Here is a 19,015-nt window from a genome sequence, read left to right on the forward strand (position 1 = left end):
TCTGGGCAAATAAAACTATATCAATCTGGCACCGATAGAGTGCAATATCAGTGCCAGTTGAACCTCTTTGGGGAGGATGTTCTAAAGTCAGAGCACCATCACAGAAAAGGCCCTCTCTTTTGTACACACATGATAAACTTCTCCCATTGAAAGTACTCAGAAAAGGGCCTCAATTTCTTCTTTTATAAGACATATGTAAAGCATTCATCTTAGGCAGCAAAGACATACTTCCTTATTATTAACCATTATTTTGAAACATCTGCATAAAGGACTGGTAATAAAAAGCATGATTCTGTTATCTAGGATAGCAGAAGCCATAAACAAATAGAGAATGTCTTCTGCAAAGTGTCAAAGTCTGCAGGTAAAGCAGGCTGTATGCCCTCGAAATGCTTCTGATAATCTAGCATTTCACTCAAAGGCCAGTATGGGAAAGATCCTAATAAATTCCAGTATACAGTTGGGCTGCTTTTCCTGCTACACCAAGTGGCAGGCAGCAATTATTTTCTGCTGCTTTTCAATGAAGTTTCTTTCTTAGTTAACCATCACCCTCCTGCTTTCAGACCAAAAAGCATACAGAATCTCAAAGGATACTAAGAAAAGTAGCACTCTTGTTTGCCACTTAAGTCATAGTTGCTTTCTTAAGGTCTACTACCATTATGCCCACTCTTACACAAATACCCTCTAAATTGTTCTTCCAGAACCACAATCCCATGCCATTTTGTATCAGTTAGTGATTCTTTTCGCATGTCCCATTCTCATTCTTGGTGATTAAGTCCGCAATCTTATGGTTGGAAGCCCCTTTCCATCCTTCATGGAAACCTCAGAAGTCTTCACCTCTCCAGCATCAGAGCACTGACATCAGTGAGGGTAATGGGACAGAGGGGGATTGTGAGGTATTTTGTGGGCAGATCAGGGGATCCACAGGATGCAAAGCTGTCCTGGTCCCTAGACATGTCCCTGACAGAGGGGGAAATGTACCTCAGCCCTGGAGTTGGTGTACATAGTTTCCCTCCCATTGGTCAAAACGTTAAAAAAAGCAAAAGAGGGAAGAAGAAAAACCTACTATCCTCGCTCTCTTCCAGCATGAGCCGGCAGGGCTTTGGAGAAGGCAGTTCCTCCACCTTTGGATCTTCCTGCCCCCACCCACAGGATTGCTCTGTAACAGAACAAACCTAAGCATGATTACTCAGAAGTAAGTTCCACTGTGTTCAATGGGCCTTACTCCAAGGCAACTGCATATAGGACTGCACCCTAGTATTTATATTAACGATTCTTCACACTTTCTCATGCATTTGTTTTCACCCTCTGGTCCAATGTTCCTTAACTCACCATGCAGAGCGCATTATGAAACTTTCTTTGTTTCATCTGCTCTTTTATTGGAAATGTCTTGATTTCCATTACGATCATTCTTTTATTACGTTTTGTACAGTTTCTCCTGTATACCACTCTTCAATCAAGCTTTTGGGGAATTCTCTTTCAACTGATCCCTCTTGCTTATTTCTTTCATTGCATACTCCTTGTCCCTACTTACTAGCTGCCCGGAGCTCCCCCACCACTCCCACATGGTTGCTCTGGCCCAGAGGAAAAAATGGCTGCAGTTTCCGAGTCCTCCTACTCCCCACAAACGGCTTTGCCCAGGCAGGGAGATGAAGTGGCCTGTCACACACCCCTTCAAGGTGCCTGCCTTCCTAGAGGCGGAGCACTTTGCTGCTGTGGCCACCTTCACCGCTTTTCTTGGCTGCTGCCAGGGGAAGGAATGATGGTCTGGCCAAAGACGTGTAGCATTTCTGCAGTCCTTTGCAGCCTTTCTCGGCTTTCCCACCACCCTCCACTGACAGTAGACCCAATGGACCCCCCACCCACCCCCGTTCTATGCTACCTGGGCATGTTGAAGGAATAAAGGAAGAAGCCTAATCAATATCAGTTTTTTAAATGCAATTTTAAAAAGCAATTTTGTTAAATATAGAACTCCAAGTAAGCAGTCACCCTGTGCTTTGCAGCAAGGCAAGAGCAGGTCTGGAGGACTGTCGGGCCCTCATCTGCAGCTGACCCTGCCTTCGGAGCTCCAAGGGTGTGATCCCCAAGAACAAGGACTGTCCTCTTTCAATCCCCAGAGAATTCCTTATTCTCCAGCCCACCCCGTGGATTGCTCCTTTGGCTCAGTCACATTCTTTCCCCTTTTTAAAATATTGCAAAACTCCAGTTTAAACATTTTATTTCTGTCTAAAATTGAGCTGCCCACATTATCCATCCTACTCATTTGTGATTTTTTTCTTTTTACTGGCTCCCAATTTTGTCTTTCATTCAATTAAAAAACTTCTTGTGCTTACTTTAAAGCTTTCACAGGTCTGGCCTTTCCTCACCTTTCCTTTATATTCTAGTCTGGGCTTTTCATTACTTTGATTGGTCTTACAGATAGTTCTCTTGTCCTATCGAACATATTCACTCGTTTCATCTTCCTTCTTCCTATACCTGAAACATTATTTTTGAATGTATCTTTCAGTCTTCCCTTTTTAAATTAGAAATGTCTTAAAAATGGTCTGCTTTCCCCCAAACATTATTTTTTTAATATGTCATTGATTTCTACTCAAGTAGGTCCACAAAAGTTTCTAGTCAATCTCCTACACATATCTAAGCTAACATAAATGGAGAGGAAAACTTCTATAAAACATCCCTGCCTAAATGACTGGAAACAATCCTTTTTCACAAGAGACAACCAGGGAAGTGGCTAGTTACAAACCTGAACTGGAGCTAGAAACTGCAAGAAATGGAGAACTGACTAATGTATATTCCTTTCCTCCAAACTTCTAACAAAGTTAACTTGTTCATTTGGAATTCAATAATATCTACCAATAAGTTTTTGATTTCTTGCAATAACCTAACTCTTTTCTGACATTCCTTCTTTTTTTTTTTTCTTAGTTTATGGGCAAAAACAATTCACATCCTGTAAAATTTCCGAATTGTAGCTCAGAATTGTCCACACCAGGAATATAAATGTCATAACTTCTGCTATTTGGAATGACATACTGATTTAGGGGACATTTTTATGTTGCAAGAACCAACTCATTAGCTTATAATGTGATAGTTTAATAATATTTACATTTTTGAATGTATTCCTAGCATTTCTACTAATCCTTTGTGTACAGTATACTTTCTATATAGTATACACAGTATAGCCAAGGTGCAATTCTATACATGTTTCCTCAGAAGTAAGTCCCACTGAGTTCAATGGGACTTACTCTCAGGTAAGGATAGGTTTGCAGCCTTAGAAACTATAAAACAATAGTCAGTATTAAAATTCTAAACACACAGTTATGACAAAATATTAAAAAGTGGCCAATAATACAAGCCATATCCTGAAAGTACCTGCTGGGAGAATTTAATTTCATTGCTTATCTAAAAGCAATAGCAATGGGGCCAGGCATACTTCTCTATGGTGGCATTTCAGATTTTGGCCCACCAAACAGCTGACAGTGAGGAGATGTACATGTTCTCAGGCAGACCCACATAGAAAGTGGTGAAACTCTCCTTTGTTGAGGAACACATATACATAAAAAGTAAAAATTTGGCGTCATTCAGACATAATGCTAAAATTCTAGTTTTAGTGTTTGGGGCTCATGCCCCCTCCCCATGTCCAGTGTGTTGTTATTCGTTATGTCTAAACCCAGACAAACTGTGGTTAGTCTAAACATAGTTTAGGGAAACAAGCCAAACTCAAACTGAGGTTTATGATCCTTGCTTGTTTCCCTAAACCAGGACTGGGGCATATGTGGACCCCTCCAGATGTTGCTGGACTGAAACTCCCATCATACCTCATCATTGGCTATGCTGGCTAGGCCTGATGCGAGATGCAGTCCAAACACATCTGGAGGGCTACACAGAACCCACCCGTGCCCTAAACCATAGTTAAGATTAATCACGTTCGGACATAACAATAAACCATGGTTAAATGAAATTAGAAGCGAAAGCTTCCAATCTCCTTCTTGCAGTTGTTCTAGAGAGGGGAGGAGGAGTGCATAAGCCTGAGGCTCGTGCACATAATGCTACATCATAGTTCGGCATTATGGCTGAATTACATGACTGAGTGCCAAGAACACACAGCTCTCTCTCATAACTGAAACAAACATGTTTGAGGGAAACGTAACAATAATGCACTGGCAACCTTACAAAACTGAGCTTTAGAAGATTAATAAAGCTCATGAGACCCAGCTACCTTTTTTTATCATATTAAATATGATGCCAAAGAAACATAATCGAGAAGGAAAGCATGGTTAGAATGATGACAACAATGAATCCAAGGCAACAATCCGAAAGCACATCCAATGATTGCATTAGCTACAATGGCACAGATGGTATAATTCAAAAAGGTGAGCCATATATTCAGCTCTATTTTGGCAGTTATCATGAAATGGAGCTCTGATGACCTAAATATTTCATGTATGCATCAAAAGCATAATTTAGGTCAAGGTTTCATGGGAAGATTATTCAGCTAAAGCTTGAGTTGATTAATGAGTTAGACCTAATATTAAATCAGCAGGGGTGGGAGTTAAAGTAGACTTGCTTGTTCTTGAGGGAATGGGAGCGAGGGGGTAAAGATGTTCTTTCCTTCCAATCAGTGGTAGCTTTTGTTTACTAAATTTCTTAAATACCTTAAGAAAGCAGCTATAATGAGGCTTGGATAATGCACACACTTCAGTTTAGTCAACTGATTAGTCAAGAGGTTGGTGATGAAGCAACTAAAAATTATTTCATTAGTTAACACAGCCTGAACAGAAGTGTCATGCAGGTAGATTTATAGTGCTACTACTTTTAGATCACCTTGTTCCATTTTCCTTTTGGTTTGTATTATTCTCCTCCACAACCTTGGTTAATATCCTGTATTTACAATCTAGGACTGTTTGCCCAGGAGAAGCTCAGAACTCAGATTTTTTATTCTCTTGGATTTGGCTTGAGACACACGTTTAGAAATGCAACTTTTAGTCCCAGCTTTCAAGCCTTCCTATTGATTTGCCTCAAAGCGGCTACCAATTTGTGCAAGTTATAAAACAGCACTGAAAGCATTTGAATTGTCTCCATAAATAGTCAGCATTTAAACTTTCATATTCATGTCCCTGAGCAGATGATTGCCATTTTCCACACTGGGAATGCAGCCACAGGCTGCTTTCAGAAAAGAGTAGCAAAACAGGAGCCCTATCTATCATACCTTTCAACCTTGAAACCTGCTGACAGGTGAAAAATTATCAAAGTTCACAACACAGAACCAAGTGGCAGCAACACCAATATTTTCAATGTAGAACATCTGTTTTTGCTTTCAGAAATTTGTTAAAAGGCATTCATTCAATCATTGTACAAATGGTCTACTCTTTCAAGAAAAATAGTACAAGGATTTTTATTATGTGCAAGAAGGACTAAAGTCCCTAATGGAGTTGACAGTAGTATCACACAGCAATCAAATGCAACCTTTTCACTAAAAAAGAAACCATTACTTTGCATAGGAGCGACATTAACATGCTGTGTGGAGTGATTTTGCTGAATAGTTTAGAGGAATTTTCTTGCTGCAATAATGCTCTGTGGACATTAGTGAATAGCTGAAGATAGCAATCTATATGACACTAATTCTCCGTTTTGGGGGGATTGCATAAAGGAAATGAGGCAATGGCACTTTTTTGATTAGGTGATGTAATGGTTGAGATAGTTAACAAGTAAAAATCCTAGCTCTGAATGCTTTAGGGTCTCAAAAGACATCTTTTTGATTCAAGATAGAACATCGTATGGTACAAAGAGTTTATAAATAGCAGCTTAAGTTACATAAGTAACCTTTCTAAGATATGTTCAATTTTGCAGGTAGAAAGTTACAGTTCCCCTTCCAAACACATGCATTTAAAAAAAAAATCATTTAAATGCTTATTATAATAATACAGGATTGAAAAAAATTCCTCCTTTCCTTCTAATGAGTGGTAGCTTGTACTTATTATACTATAACTTCTATACTTTCTTCCATCACTCAATAAGGCAATTAATCCTGAAGGTACCAAAAATAAGGCAAAATGTATTTATTAGTTGGTTAGAAGTAAGATTATCAATCACCTAAAAATGCTTGATTTGGTTGCCAAGGATGCAGGAGGCTAAGGAGAGACGGAAAGAGTTTGTCAAGAACATTGCACTGAATTTCACTGTTGGACTGTAGTTTAAATCAAGCTACACCGCCAGATCTTTGGGCTACAAGTCTATCTAGTCAATTGTGCTGAGGTTCTACTACTGCTCAGGGAGATTCCATGCAGTGCTTCTCTCCTACTGAAGCACTAATTCAATCACAAAAACAAAAAACTTGTCTTGAATGCCTTATGCTTCCAGGCTGCCTTCAGTTGGGGTCACTTTAAACCACACATTCTACCCATGTGAAGTTCATTAGCGGTTCTTTTAAATTTTGAAACCTTCCTGACAAGGGTGGTCACAGTTCTCTGTATTGGGAGTCCATTTGCTTCCCTTCCCAGTCTTCTAACACAGGTGTGTACAAACACCTATTTTTAAGGAAGACTTATTTTGTTTGGGTATATCCTGCCCCATTTTGTTAAGGTTACTCTATTCCTTTAATGTGTAATGAGAAGACTTTACTAAAGCTTTATTCTCGTATCTGTGTTATTCTGCAGCATGCTTAGCAGAGTGTTATTAAAAATGCAAGCCTGATTCCCAGCTTACTGGGTAACCTGTTTGCACCATTGTACATGGTGTGGAGGAAGGGGGTGATCCAGATCCCCCTTCTTGCAGTGCAGCCAGACAGCCCAGGGGGCCATGGTGCAAGATGGGAGTAAGCCTGGGGACCAATCAGCAGTGCTGGTTGGTTGCCGGGGCTGGAACCTATGGCGTGGACCAGAGAGGAAGAGCTCCCTCTTCCATCCATTCCCAAGGCATATATAGGAGGCACACACATGGCTTCAGCTATTGCCATCACTGACTTTATGCAGTAAAGACCTCCAGGTGAACAGCTCCTGAAGAACAAAGAGCTCCAGCAGATCCAAGGCAGGATGAAGACCAAAATGGATGGAAGGGCCAAGGCCAGGAAGAAAATGCCAGAACTGGGAGCCCAGATCCTTGCCTATCACAGGGATGGCTTTTCTGGGTGCTGCCATCGGATCACAAGATTGGGCCAAAAAATAACGTGTTGTTGATTGCCAGCCCGATTCTTTGGGATAGGTTGGTGGTCATGGGTGGCTAGGGTGCGACAACAACTGTATGCGGAGAGAGGGTCTCTCATCCCTCTTGCCCCCCTACCCATATGGACAGGGGGCCCAGTTAACTCCACACTGAGGATTTGGAGAAAAAAGCTAGGAAAAAACCTTTGAGAATTCAAGGTATGTCTGAGAAGGTGGCAAGAGGCATTCCTTCTCTTTGTGGAAAAGTGGATAGTTTATTTTTTGATTTGCTAACCGTAGAGGCTACAGCAAATTCAGTATTTAGAAGAAAATCCTGTTAAATTTGTCCAGATAAACATCCCACAGGTGTTCTTATACAACAGTCTAACAATGTTTTAAATAAGCTGATAAAGCACACTTGTGGAAGCCTACTTGTATGATTAATTAGTATCTTAATTCAATTACTATCAGATTTATCACCTAAAACATTTTGTGCCAGTTGCTAAAGGACAGAAAAAAATATTCATGGGTTTTCAAGATAAAATTGATTATTTTAAGGATGAGACAGTATCATTTTTTCTAACAACAAAACAGGTGAGCAGCAGAAAAGGGTTAGCCACAAACAGGAAGGTTTCTCTGTACCCAGAAAAAACCCCAGCTATACAGAAAAAATTAGTTTGTAAACAAACAAATCTTTCCCAAATGAGGGCTACATAAGTGCTCTGCCCACATCGTATGCCACAGAAGCTTAGCAACATGAAGGCAGAACAGAGCCACAGGGCCTCAGTGGGTTTGGAGTGCCATTAGTAGCAGACCACTTGCTTCCCTTAAGCCTCATCTGCCTAGGGTCTGCTGGAGGCAAGCACTGTGTGCCCCAAACCTCAATCCCCCTTCCCAACCCCAGATTCCCAGAGAGGTAGTCCAGAGAGCAAATGTGGTTCCATAGTGTCTGGAGCACTAGACGATGCTGAGTGCCGCATGAAATCAGGCCACAGGGTCCCCACCCCAAAGGTGGAGGTCTGCCACCTTTGTAACCTAAGCCTTTAGAGATCATCGGTTGGGACTGAAGCAAAAAGCACTTATTTTAATCAAAATTAAGTTAACCCCCTCCCAAGTTTAGCATATCTTGGGTGGTGGTGGAAGAAGGGAATGGTATCCCAAATCCTAATCCCCCAGCCAAGTCCAGGATGTTAAATTGTAACCAAGCACAATATGTGACAATGTACAAAGTGTTTATTGCTTACATTGTATAGAACTTAAGGATGAATGCCCTGACTTGCAATTTCCAAGGTTTTAGCACATGAGTAAATGCCAAAGAGTGTTCAAACTACCGTACAATTGCGCTCATTTCACATGCCAGCAAGGTGATGCTCAAAATCCTACAAGCTAGGCTTCAGCAGCATGTGAACTGAGAACTACTGGAAGTACAAGCTGGGTTCCGAAGAGGCAGAAGAACTAGAGATCAAATTGCCAACATTAGCTGGATCATGGAGAAAGCAAGAGAATTCCAGAAAAATGTCTTTCTGCTTCATTGACTATGCTAAAGCCTTCGATTGTGTGGATCACAACAAACTGTGGCAAATTCTTAAAGAGATAGGAGTACCAGACCACCTTACCTGTCTCCTGAGAAACCTGTATGAGGGTCAAGAAGCAACAGTAAGAACCGGACATGGAACAACCGACTGGTTCAAAATTGGGAAAGGAGTACGACAAGGCTGCATATTGTCACCCTGCTTATTTAACTTATATGCAGAGTACATCATGAGAAATGCTGGGTTGGATGACTCACAGGTCGGAATTAAGATTGCTGGGAGAATTATCAACAACCTCCGATACGCAGATGATACCACCCTAATGGCAGAAAGCGAAGAGGATCTAAACAGCCTCTTGTTGAGGGTGAAAGTGGAGAGTGCAAAAGCTGGTGAGAAACTCAACATTAAAAAAAACGAAGATCATGGCATCTGGCCCCATCACTTCCTGGCATATAGAAGGGGAAGAAATGGAAGCAGTGACAGATTTTATTTTCTTGGGCTCCAAGATCACCGCAGACGGTGACTGTAGCCATGAAATTAAAAGACGCTTGCTCCTTGGGAGGAAAGCTATGGCAAACCTAGACAGCATAGTAAGAAGCGGAGACATCACCTTGCCGACAAAGGTCCGCATAATCAAAGCTATGGTTTTCCCAGTAGTAATGTATGGCTGTGAGAGCTGGACTATAAGGAAAGCTGAGCGCTGAAGAATTGATGCTTTCGAACTGTGGTGCTGGAGAAGACTCTTACAAGTTCCCTGGACTGCAAGGAGGTCAAATCAGTCCATCCTAAAGGAAATCAACCCTAACTGCTCATTGGAAGGACAGATACTGAAGCTGAAGCTCAAATATTTTGGCCACCTAATGCGAAGAGAAAAGTCACTGGAAAAGATCCTGATGCTGGGAAGGATTGAAGGCAAAAGGAGAAGGGGACAGCAGAGGATGAGATGGCTAGATAGCATCACCGATGTAATGAATATGGACTTGAGCACACTCCGGGAGAGAGCGGAGGACAGGAAGGCCTGGCGTACTATGGTCCATGGGGTCACGAAGAGTCGGACACGACTTAACGACTGAACAACAACAAATCTGTAGGTACCTTTTTTCGTCTCTTAAACTAAATATATAAACCAAATATCCTTGAATATAGAGTAGTGAATAGTTAAACACCAGTACTTGAACACGAGACAAGAAGAGACCAACCCTACTTACTTAGCTTATATCAGTGATTTCCAAACTGTAAGCTATGAGATAACGTGTTGCAAATATATAAAATTAAAGAGTTTCTCTAAACCCCAAATACTCACCTACAAGAGAGACTGCCTGTTGCATGATTCATTACTTCAGCCATACCTCCTTCCAGTTACCCTCCTCTGGGAGGCAGGTAATTCCTGTGTGCCTATATAGGTCAGGTATGATTAGATTATTCTTGATAAAGTGATGCAGCAGAATTATCCACAGTCGCTACTGCCTGTTGCATCTCTGCATGAATCAATATTCTGAACTCATCTCCTTTCAAATCAGGAGGCAAACCCAAGTCAGTGATTCATGCAGGGGCTGAATTCTTTTGCCAGTGGCTAGTTTTTACACATCTGTCAAGACGCAGAGTGAAGTGCGCCTAAAATTTTAATTCAGAAACTAAGTGTGTCTCGGCTATAAGAAGTCTGGGGAACACTGGCTTATGTGTTGTTGCAGCTACATTAGCTTATGTACTGCTACACAATGGATCAGGACATACATCTGCTCAATATAGAACATAACTTGAAAACTAATATTTTTGTAGCATATAAGGGTAAGGAAAATTCCATTTATGACCATCCACAATGGAAATAGTAAATAACTCTGTACTTAATAAAGCAAACTTAGATGAAGGGATAATAACTCCACATATATCCAGTGGAACTCTCTAGAGAAACTCCAGCTTTGCCACTGACGTAACATTTGACCTTGGGACAAACCAGACAGTCACAATGCCTCAGCCTGCTGATCTATGAAGCCCCAATATTGCTTAACTACCTGACAGTGGCTTTCTATATGGCTTTGGATTCTCTGATGAGATGCACTGTAATAATTTGAAGTATTATTTTTACTGATTGGATAGTTAATTAGATGTGCACATATAACTGATTTATTGACACGATGGGACTGAAATTTAATAAAGTAAACTATTAATGTCAAGGATAAGTCAATTTAGAACCTACACCATCATCCTCATTATCGGATGGAACATCAATTGGAACAATAGTAACAAAGCTAAAGAGGAATTAGAGGAGACAGAAAAGGGCATACCCTGAGACACTCTGCCTACCTTCTCCAAAATGGTTGTGTCACTACTCCAAACAGATCTGATTGGGATGCGGAACAGGAACAGAAGGCTGTGATTTGTAAGTACCATGCCCCATTTTCTCCTGAATTTCTCTAACAGTTAACAATGAAAATTTCGACTATACCAACAGAACTATAAAATATATTCTACCTAATGGTGAACTCAGGTGGTTAAGTGCCTATCAGCAAGGAAGTAAAATGAGGCCACCCAAAAATAAAGTAGTGGTTTCTACATACTTGGAGGGCTCCCTAGATGTGCAGAACTTTGTATGTTTGTAAAATACAAGAAAAATATTCACCCAAAATTAAACCTGACAGCACCTATGAACTTCCAGGATGTATGGAATGTTGAGGTGCCACTTGAGAGGAAACAAAGGAAGCTGGAGGTGTGTGTGTGTGTGGGGGGGAGAGACAGTGGGAATTGGTCTGCATAATCACCTTACAGTAAGTGTACTGGAAGGGGGGATTATGGTTGAGATGTGTGCTGTGAAGTTAAAAGACACCCCCACACTGCGCTATACAGGGGTGTTTCATGCTGGAAAGGAAAAAAAAAAGAAAATTTTTTCACTCCCCAGAAATGCCCCTCCACACACACTATCTAGCAGTGGTGGGGAACCTGTAAGTAGGTGTCAGGAATGAATCTGAGCGTGTGGAGATGTCTGGCAGCTCAGATTCGGATTAGGAACAGCCAGAACAGGGAAAGGCACACTCCCTAGTGAGCTCAGATATGGCAAGGCTGTCTTCCCAAGACCTTGACACATAGATGGCTCAGCCTGTATGCATCCCCCCTTTCCTCTACCAGGAGAATCCAGGGTTTGGAAGAGGAGAACGAGGGGCATGACTTGAGAGATGCTAGGGTCTGTCGCAGAGTGAAGTGGGAAAAGTTAGAGGCAGGGCCCAGATGCTCCACCAGGTTGGCCAATCACGAAAGCCTAAGTAGCAGGGAGCCACCCTAAAGGAGGGGCATCCCTGCAAAGCTAGTCTGGCTGAGAAGTTCTTGCCCAGACTGTTGGCAACTTCTCTAACTCCCACTTGGGCTCCTCTATTGATATTCATAGATTAGCTGTTTCATTGTAGTCTGAGAGATTCCTAAAAACTGCATTTGTAAGTAAGCTAGTCATTAACTAATAAAGTAGTGAGCCTGAAGCCTTGTTTCCTGGAGTGTGTTGATTGCGAAAGGGGAGGACGAAGGAACCCGACAGCAGGGATGGCAGAGACATCTGCAATGGAATCAAATGAGTTCAGATTTCTATTAATCTGACCTGCTGATTCTGCAGCAGACTGGCTCTTCCTGAGTCACACAGATTCTGCAGACTTGCGGACCTTTTTTTGTTTTTTGTTTACTTTCTGGAACTTTATGCAAATTTATTGTAGAAAAATACGTAAAATAAAATTTTAACAAATCAGGCAAAAATGTGCAAATTCAGCAAACTGGAAAAAATCTGATTCCATCAATGAGCGGACAACAGAACGAAAGGTGCAAAACGCAGATGGAGTGGATTTGACAAAATCCGCACAACCCTACCTATGAGCCCCACATATGTTTTTGGACCACAACTTCCATCATCTCTGACTACTGACAATGCTGGGTGGGGCCAATGGGAATTGGAGTCCAAGAACATTGGGAGAGTCAGAGGTTCCCCTACCCTGCTATAAAACACTGAGCTTCAAGGCTACAGCCAATCTCAAACCTGAGCCCTCTTGTGATATATAGCACAGCAAAAAATAGCTTCAGGGAGTGGGGGTGGGAAAGAGGAAAATGGGGGCTGGGGATACACTACAACAATTTGTTGCAGGTCTCGCTTGTTATATAACATAGTGAAAAACCTCAAGAACCACTTAAAGTGGATATTCAGAGTCTGAAAATCTGGGTATCATGACCTGACCCCAACACACAGATCTTTTCTTAGTTAAATTTCCTGACCACTCTGGAACGTTAACATCCAGCAAGCCTCTTGGAGAAAGAAATATAAAAACCATGCCACTATGGTGATGACATTTAAAAAAGCTAAGAATTTGGTTACCAAAAACCAGCTATACTTAGTCCTACACATTAAAAGAGCAGTGCTTGCCTGGTTCCATTCTCCTCTCCTGAATGTCAACTCATCATTGTAGACCAGGCTGTAACAATGGCTGCAGCACTGAGGCTTGTGTGCAGATTCTGAAAATGTGTAAAGGGGAACGATCTGGATCAGTTGGCTGTCCTAAACCAGACAGAAACCTTCACTTTACTCTAGGAAGGCTGAAAGTACAGACAAAAGACATTTCATTTGCCTGCACTGGAGGTCTATTCAGCTTATAATTTTACTAAGATCCATTATTAAGAGCCCCTTTTATTACATCCCCTTTTTCATTCCAAGCTCTTTCGCTGCACGCATTAATGCATACAAATAAAGAGAGAGAAGGAAAATTAATTAAGGAGGCAAGTTTAATCCAGGTCAGAGTTATTGTTAGCTTATGAAGAAAAAAAAATTCTAACGAACAGACAAATGCATCCCCCCCCCCAGTGATTTAAAGGTTTCTACAATTAAGTTAATTTAGGGAAAGCTTGTTTAATGCAGGTTTCTTCTGCTAAGTTGATCTTGAGGAAGATTGGGACTTTGAGGATACATGCGGCAGTTAGGAGAGATTTAGGAGTTGTTACGAGAGTTGTGTTGTGTTAAGACATTCTTCCTTTAGCCAAGAATGGAAGCCTCTGCTATTCCTTCAATAGCCTCAAATTCTCTAAAAGCAGGATTTGCTTTCATGATTGAAAAAATCTCCAACAATGAGGGCTAGACTTCTAAAAAAAATTTAAGGAATCTAAGAGAACATTTGGCCATTGTATACAAAACCACAGAATAAACTTGTGCCTTTCACATATTGCCCATTTGATATTATAAGACATATGATCTACTCCCATGTCTTTAAGTAGTAACATGAGAAATTAGATTATTCCCAACAAACGTAGCATTTTACTTTTCATCCTATTAAAAACTGTGAGCTCTGACATTAGCACTTTCATCTATCAGAATTTTCCCAAGGACTATAGGAACTAAAATTATTTTTCTTCTAGTAACATTCCTAATTTCTTAGGAATTGCTCTCTTGATTTTGCTCACTGTACCACAACAGGTTGGACTGTAATGGCAATATTGTGAAATCTAACACTGATTCTCCCCCCGCCCACCCTCATCCCATTTCCATTCAACAGATAAACAAGAAAGCACGCCTACTCCTGGGACACTCAGTGGGACACATGACATATGCAGGAACACATGGAAGCTTTAGAGATGGATTATTTCTCAGCATTGTCAAGTAAAAATAGTTTGACAACATGAGATGTTGAATGAAGGCATCTCATGCTTTTTAGGAATGAAAAGAAGGAGTATAACTCTTTTGCAAGCATACTGAGATGAGATTGTATTTACACTGAATTTGCAGGGCAAGTGGTATACTCTCTTCTTACACTGGATAACTATATGGTTGGAGCAAATGTCTGTGTGCATATGCACAACAGGAATAAAAGCCACTTTCAGGTGCTGAATTGTGTTATACGGCATCATTCTGAATGCATGTTCTCTCACCAGTAGCCTTGCACAGACAGGTCCAGACTTTGTATACAGTTCAATCTTATGCCAGTCTACTCAGAGTAGCAGTTCAATAGGACATATTGTCAGATAAGACTAGGACGTTATCTGTCCCACCCACATATCACAATCATCCTGTCCTATACACAACACCAGGTTGAGCTTGTGTTTGGCTTAATGGTCATAGAATCATAGAATAGTAGGGTTGGAAGGGGCCTATAAGACCATTGAGTCCCATCCCCCTGCTCAGTGCAGGAATCCAAGTCAAAGCATCTCTGACAAGTGGCTGTCCAGCTTCTTCTTGAATGCCTCCAGTGTGGGAGAGCCCACTACCCCCCTAGGGAATTGGTTCCATTGTCATATTGCTCTAACAGTCAGGAAGTTTTTCCTGATGTTCAGCTGGAATCTGGCTTCCTGCAACTTGAGCCCATTATTCCGTGTCCTGCATTCTGGGATGATCGAGAGCCTTCCTCTCTCTGACAAGCTTTCAAGTACTTGAAGAGCGCCGTAAAGCTGTTAGGTTAACCTAAATGCAGCCATATCTACGTAAATATAATTTGCATAGCCTATCGTGTGAAAAAACAGGGACGCAAATGGTATACTGGATATCATTTACGGCTGTAAAGCTGTTAGATTAACCTAAATGCGCTGTAAATGGCTGCATTTAGGTTAACCTAACAGCGTTACGGCCGCAAATGGTGTAGTGGACGCCATTTGCAGCCAGAGTTAGCCCAGTGATACAGCACGGCAATGGCGGCTGGCCATATCACCAGTGATGCGGACCCGGCGGCCAGCTCTGCAGGATTGCTGTGGAGTGGAGCCGGCCCAGGCAGATTCTGGGGGGAGGGATAGATTGCCTCCCCCCAAGGGCGGATTCCAACCTGGACCAGCAGGTAGGGAATCTGCCCATCCCTAATAGCATTTGCCTTTTTTGCAGCTACTCCAGATAAGGCCTAATCAGTGATGAGTAGAGGGGAACTAGTACTTCAGGGAATTTGGAAGCTATACTTCTATTAATGCAGCCCAAAATAGCATTGGCTATTTTGCAGCCACATCACATTGTTGGCTCATCTTCAGCTTGTGATCAACAACAATTCCAGGATCCTTCTTGCTTGTAGTATTGTTGAGCCACGTATCCCCCATCTTGTAACTGTGCATTTGGTTTCTTTTTCCTAGATGCAGAACTTGGCATTTATCCCTATTAAATGTCATTCTGTTGTTTTCTGCCCAGCGCTCCAGTCTATCAAGATCACTTGGAATTTTGTTTCTGTCTTCCAAAGTATTAGCTACCCCCCCAATTCTGTGTCATCTGCAAATCTGACCAGCATTCCCTGCACCTCCTCATCCAAGTCATTACTAAAAATGTTGAAGAGCACTGGGCCCAGGACTGAGCCCTGCGGTACCCCGCTCGTTACCTCTCCCCAGTTTGAGAAGATCCCATTGATAAGCACTCTTTGAGTCTGATTCTGTAGCCAACTGTGGATCCACCGGAACGTTGTTTCATCTAGCCCACTTTGAGCTAGTTTGCTCATCAGGATACCATGGGGCACTTTGTCGAAAGCTTTGCTGAAGTCGAGGTATATGATGTCTACAGCATTCCCACAGTCCACAAGGGAGGTTACCTGATCAAAAAATGAGATCAGAATAATCTGGCAGGATTTGTTCTTGACAAATCCAAGTTGGCTTCGAATAATCACTGCATTGTTTTCAAGGTGCTTACAGATGGATCGCTTTATCATCTGCTCCAGAATTTTCCCAGGGATTGATGTCAGACTGACTGGTTTGTAGTTCCCAGGTTCCTCCTTTTGCCCTTTTTGACAATAGGGACAACATTAGCCCTCCTCCAGTCATCTGGCATTTCAGCCATCCTCCATGATTTCTCAAAGATAATAGACAATGGTTCTGAGAGTTCTTGTGCCAGTTCCTTTATTACTCTAGGATGCAGTTCATCTGGCCCCGGAGATTTGAACTCATTCAAAGTAATCAGGTGTTCCTTGGCCTGCCTATTGATCTTAAGTTGCAATCCTGTCCCTTCAGCCTGTACTTCGCCTTTGCCAGGGGGGTCATAGACCCTCTTTTGGGAGAAGACTGAGCCAAAGTAGGAATTGAGAACTTCTGCCTTTTCTTTGTCATCTGTTATCATTTTGCCATCTTTATTTAATAGCTGAACCACCATTTATTTCCTCTGTCTTTTACTATGCACGTAGCTGAAGAAAGCCTTTTTGTTGCTTTTAGCCTTTCTTGCTAACCTCAGCTCATTCTCAGCTTTAGCCTTCCTGACGCCACCCCTGCAATTCTGTCCTACCTGCCTGTACTCTTCCTTTGTTGCTTGGCCTTCTTTCCACTTCCTATATGTGTCCTTTTTTTGTTTTCAGGTCATCTCTAAGCTTTTTGTGAAGCCACATTGGCTTCTTCTGTTGTCTTCCTCCTTTTTTTCTTGTTGGAATTGTTTGTGATTGTGCCTTGAGAATTTCCTTTTTAAAAAACTCCCACCCATCTTGGACTCCTTTTCTCGTTCGAGTCGCTTGCCGTGAGACCTTACTTATCATTGTTCTGAGTTTGTTAAAATTGGCTTTCCTAAAATCCAGGGTACGCGTCTGACTACACTTGGCTCTTGCTTCCTTTAGTACCAAGAACTCAAATATAACATGGCTGCTTTCCCCCAGAGTTCCTGTAACTGCTACTTTATCCACTAAGTCATCTCTGTTGGTTAGGATCAAGTCAAGGATAGCCGATCCTCTAGTTCCTTCCTCTACTTTCTGTAGGAGGAAGTTATCCGCAACACAAGTCAGGAATTTCCTGGAGGGGCCATGTTTTGCAGAATTTGTCTCCCAACAAATATTGGGGAAATTGAAGTCCCCCATTACTACTACATCATGCTTCCTTGAAATACTGGCTATTTGCTTTTCAAAAGTTTCATCCTCTTCTTCTCCTTGACTGGGTGGCTGGTAGTAGACTTCGACCACCAGTTTCCTTTTATTCTTTGTTCTATTTATTTTAACCCAGATGCTCTTGATGGGGCTACCAAGCCCATCCTCCTGTATTTCTGTGCAGAGATATGTGCGACTCCACCTCCCTTTCTGTCCTTCCTGTTCTTTTTGAACAAGTTATATCCTTCAATTGCTGTATTCCAGTTATGGGAGTCATCCCACCAAGTCTCAGTTGCACCTATCAAGTCATAATTTCCCTCCTGTATTAAGACTTCAAGTTCATTCTGTTGGTTTCCCATACTCTGGACATTAGTATATAGACATCGAAGATCAGGAGCTTTATAGTGTGGCTTTCTTCCTACATGTTTCTGAAGACTATTATTGGGCGCTATTAAAGCTATTCTCTCCGTTGTGGTGCATGAACCTTCATCCATTATTACCCCCAGCTTTACGTCTCCCTTCCCTGTAGGATTCAGTTTAAATCCTCCTGATCAAGTTCTTCATGCTGTGGCCAAACACATTCTTCCTAGCCTTTGTGAGGTGCAACCCATCCCTTGCCAACAGTCCATCTTCCAGGAAGTATAGCCCATGGTCCCAGAATCCAAAACTCTCTTGAGGGCACCACCTTCATAGCCGGTCATTCACCCGGAGTATTTTTCTTTCCCTTCCTATCCCTCTTCTAACTACTGGAAGGATGGATGAGAAAACTACCTGGGCCCCAGTGTTCTTGAGTTTCCTTGCCAAAGCTTCAAAGTCTGATGTGATGTCTTCATAGCTCCACTTGGCGGTATCATTTATTCCCACATGGATGAGAAGAAAGGGATACCTGTCAGTGGGCTTTATGAGTGTAGGCAACCCTTCAGTCATGTCTCTAATCCGTCCTCATGGGAGACAGCATACCTGGAGAGTCCACGGGTCTTCGCGACATACTTGTGTTTCAATCCCACACAGCAAGGAGTCTCCTACTACAGGTTCCCCTGTAATTCTTCCCCTGCAGGCTGCCCTCCGGTCTCATCCTCAAGTACCTGGAAACTGTTCCATAGCTCCACTGGCGTAGAGTGGCTTCTAGTTCTTCTGCCCCTAACTGTTACCTTTTTCCAAGGAGTATCCTCTACTTCATATGTCGTCACCTCAGCCGTTTCCTCTTCTGCCTCAGCTTGCTGTTGCTCTTCTAGTTTCTTTTCTGCACTTTGCTGCTGTAGTTTCACCGTTCTGTCCAAGAACTCTTCATGTTCTCTTATTCCCTGGAGTCGACACTCACCGCTCCAGTCCTCTTACTTTTTCTTCCAACAGCGTGATCAACTTGCACTTGTTGCACGTGTAGGCCATGTTGATCTCAGGCAGGAAAACAAACATTGCACAGACCTTGCAGGTCACCACCACTGAGAGTCTTTTCCTTCCATAGTCTGTATTCCTTTTTTGTTTCTAGCTTTCTGATTGTACTGGGATAACCTGTGCTTTGTCCTCTATTCACTGGGGGTTAAAAACAGAGTCCCACTGGTATGGAAGTGTGTGTTACAAGAAAAAGAAG

General features: G+C 42.1%; 1 protein-coding gene and 1 non-coding gene across 5 annotated transcripts in view; both read right to left on the reverse strand.

Moving 5' to 3' along the window:
- The window catches only part of COP1 (COP1 E3 ubiquitin ligase), a 241,920-nt gene that overhangs the window by 6,594 nt on the left and 216,311 nt on the right, over positions 1-19,015 (reverse strand). For 2 of the 4 annotated variants that reach the window (XR_014790395.1, XR_014790394.1), the window contains exon 19: positions 9,969-10,060. The exons of the other annotated variants lie outside the window; for them this stretch is intronic. The gene's annotated coding sequence lies outside the window, so the exon portion shown is untranslated. The remainder of the gene's footprint in view (positions 1-9,968; positions 10,061-19,015) is intronic. 4 annotated transcript variants of the gene reach the window in all.
- On the reverse strand, positions 13,153-13,289 carry LOC146347728 (small Cajal body-specific RNA 3). Its single transcript, XR_014791649.1, has one exon.

Source organism: Heloderma suspectum, chromosome 4, assembly GCF_057233095.1.
Source record: "Heloderma suspectum isolate Gila_16-S chromosome 4, 16-S_ref, whole genome shotgun sequence".
NCBI classification, from domain to species: domain Eukaryota; kingdom Metazoa; phylum Chordata; class Lepidosauria; order Squamata; family Helodermatidae; genus Heloderma; species Heloderma suspectum.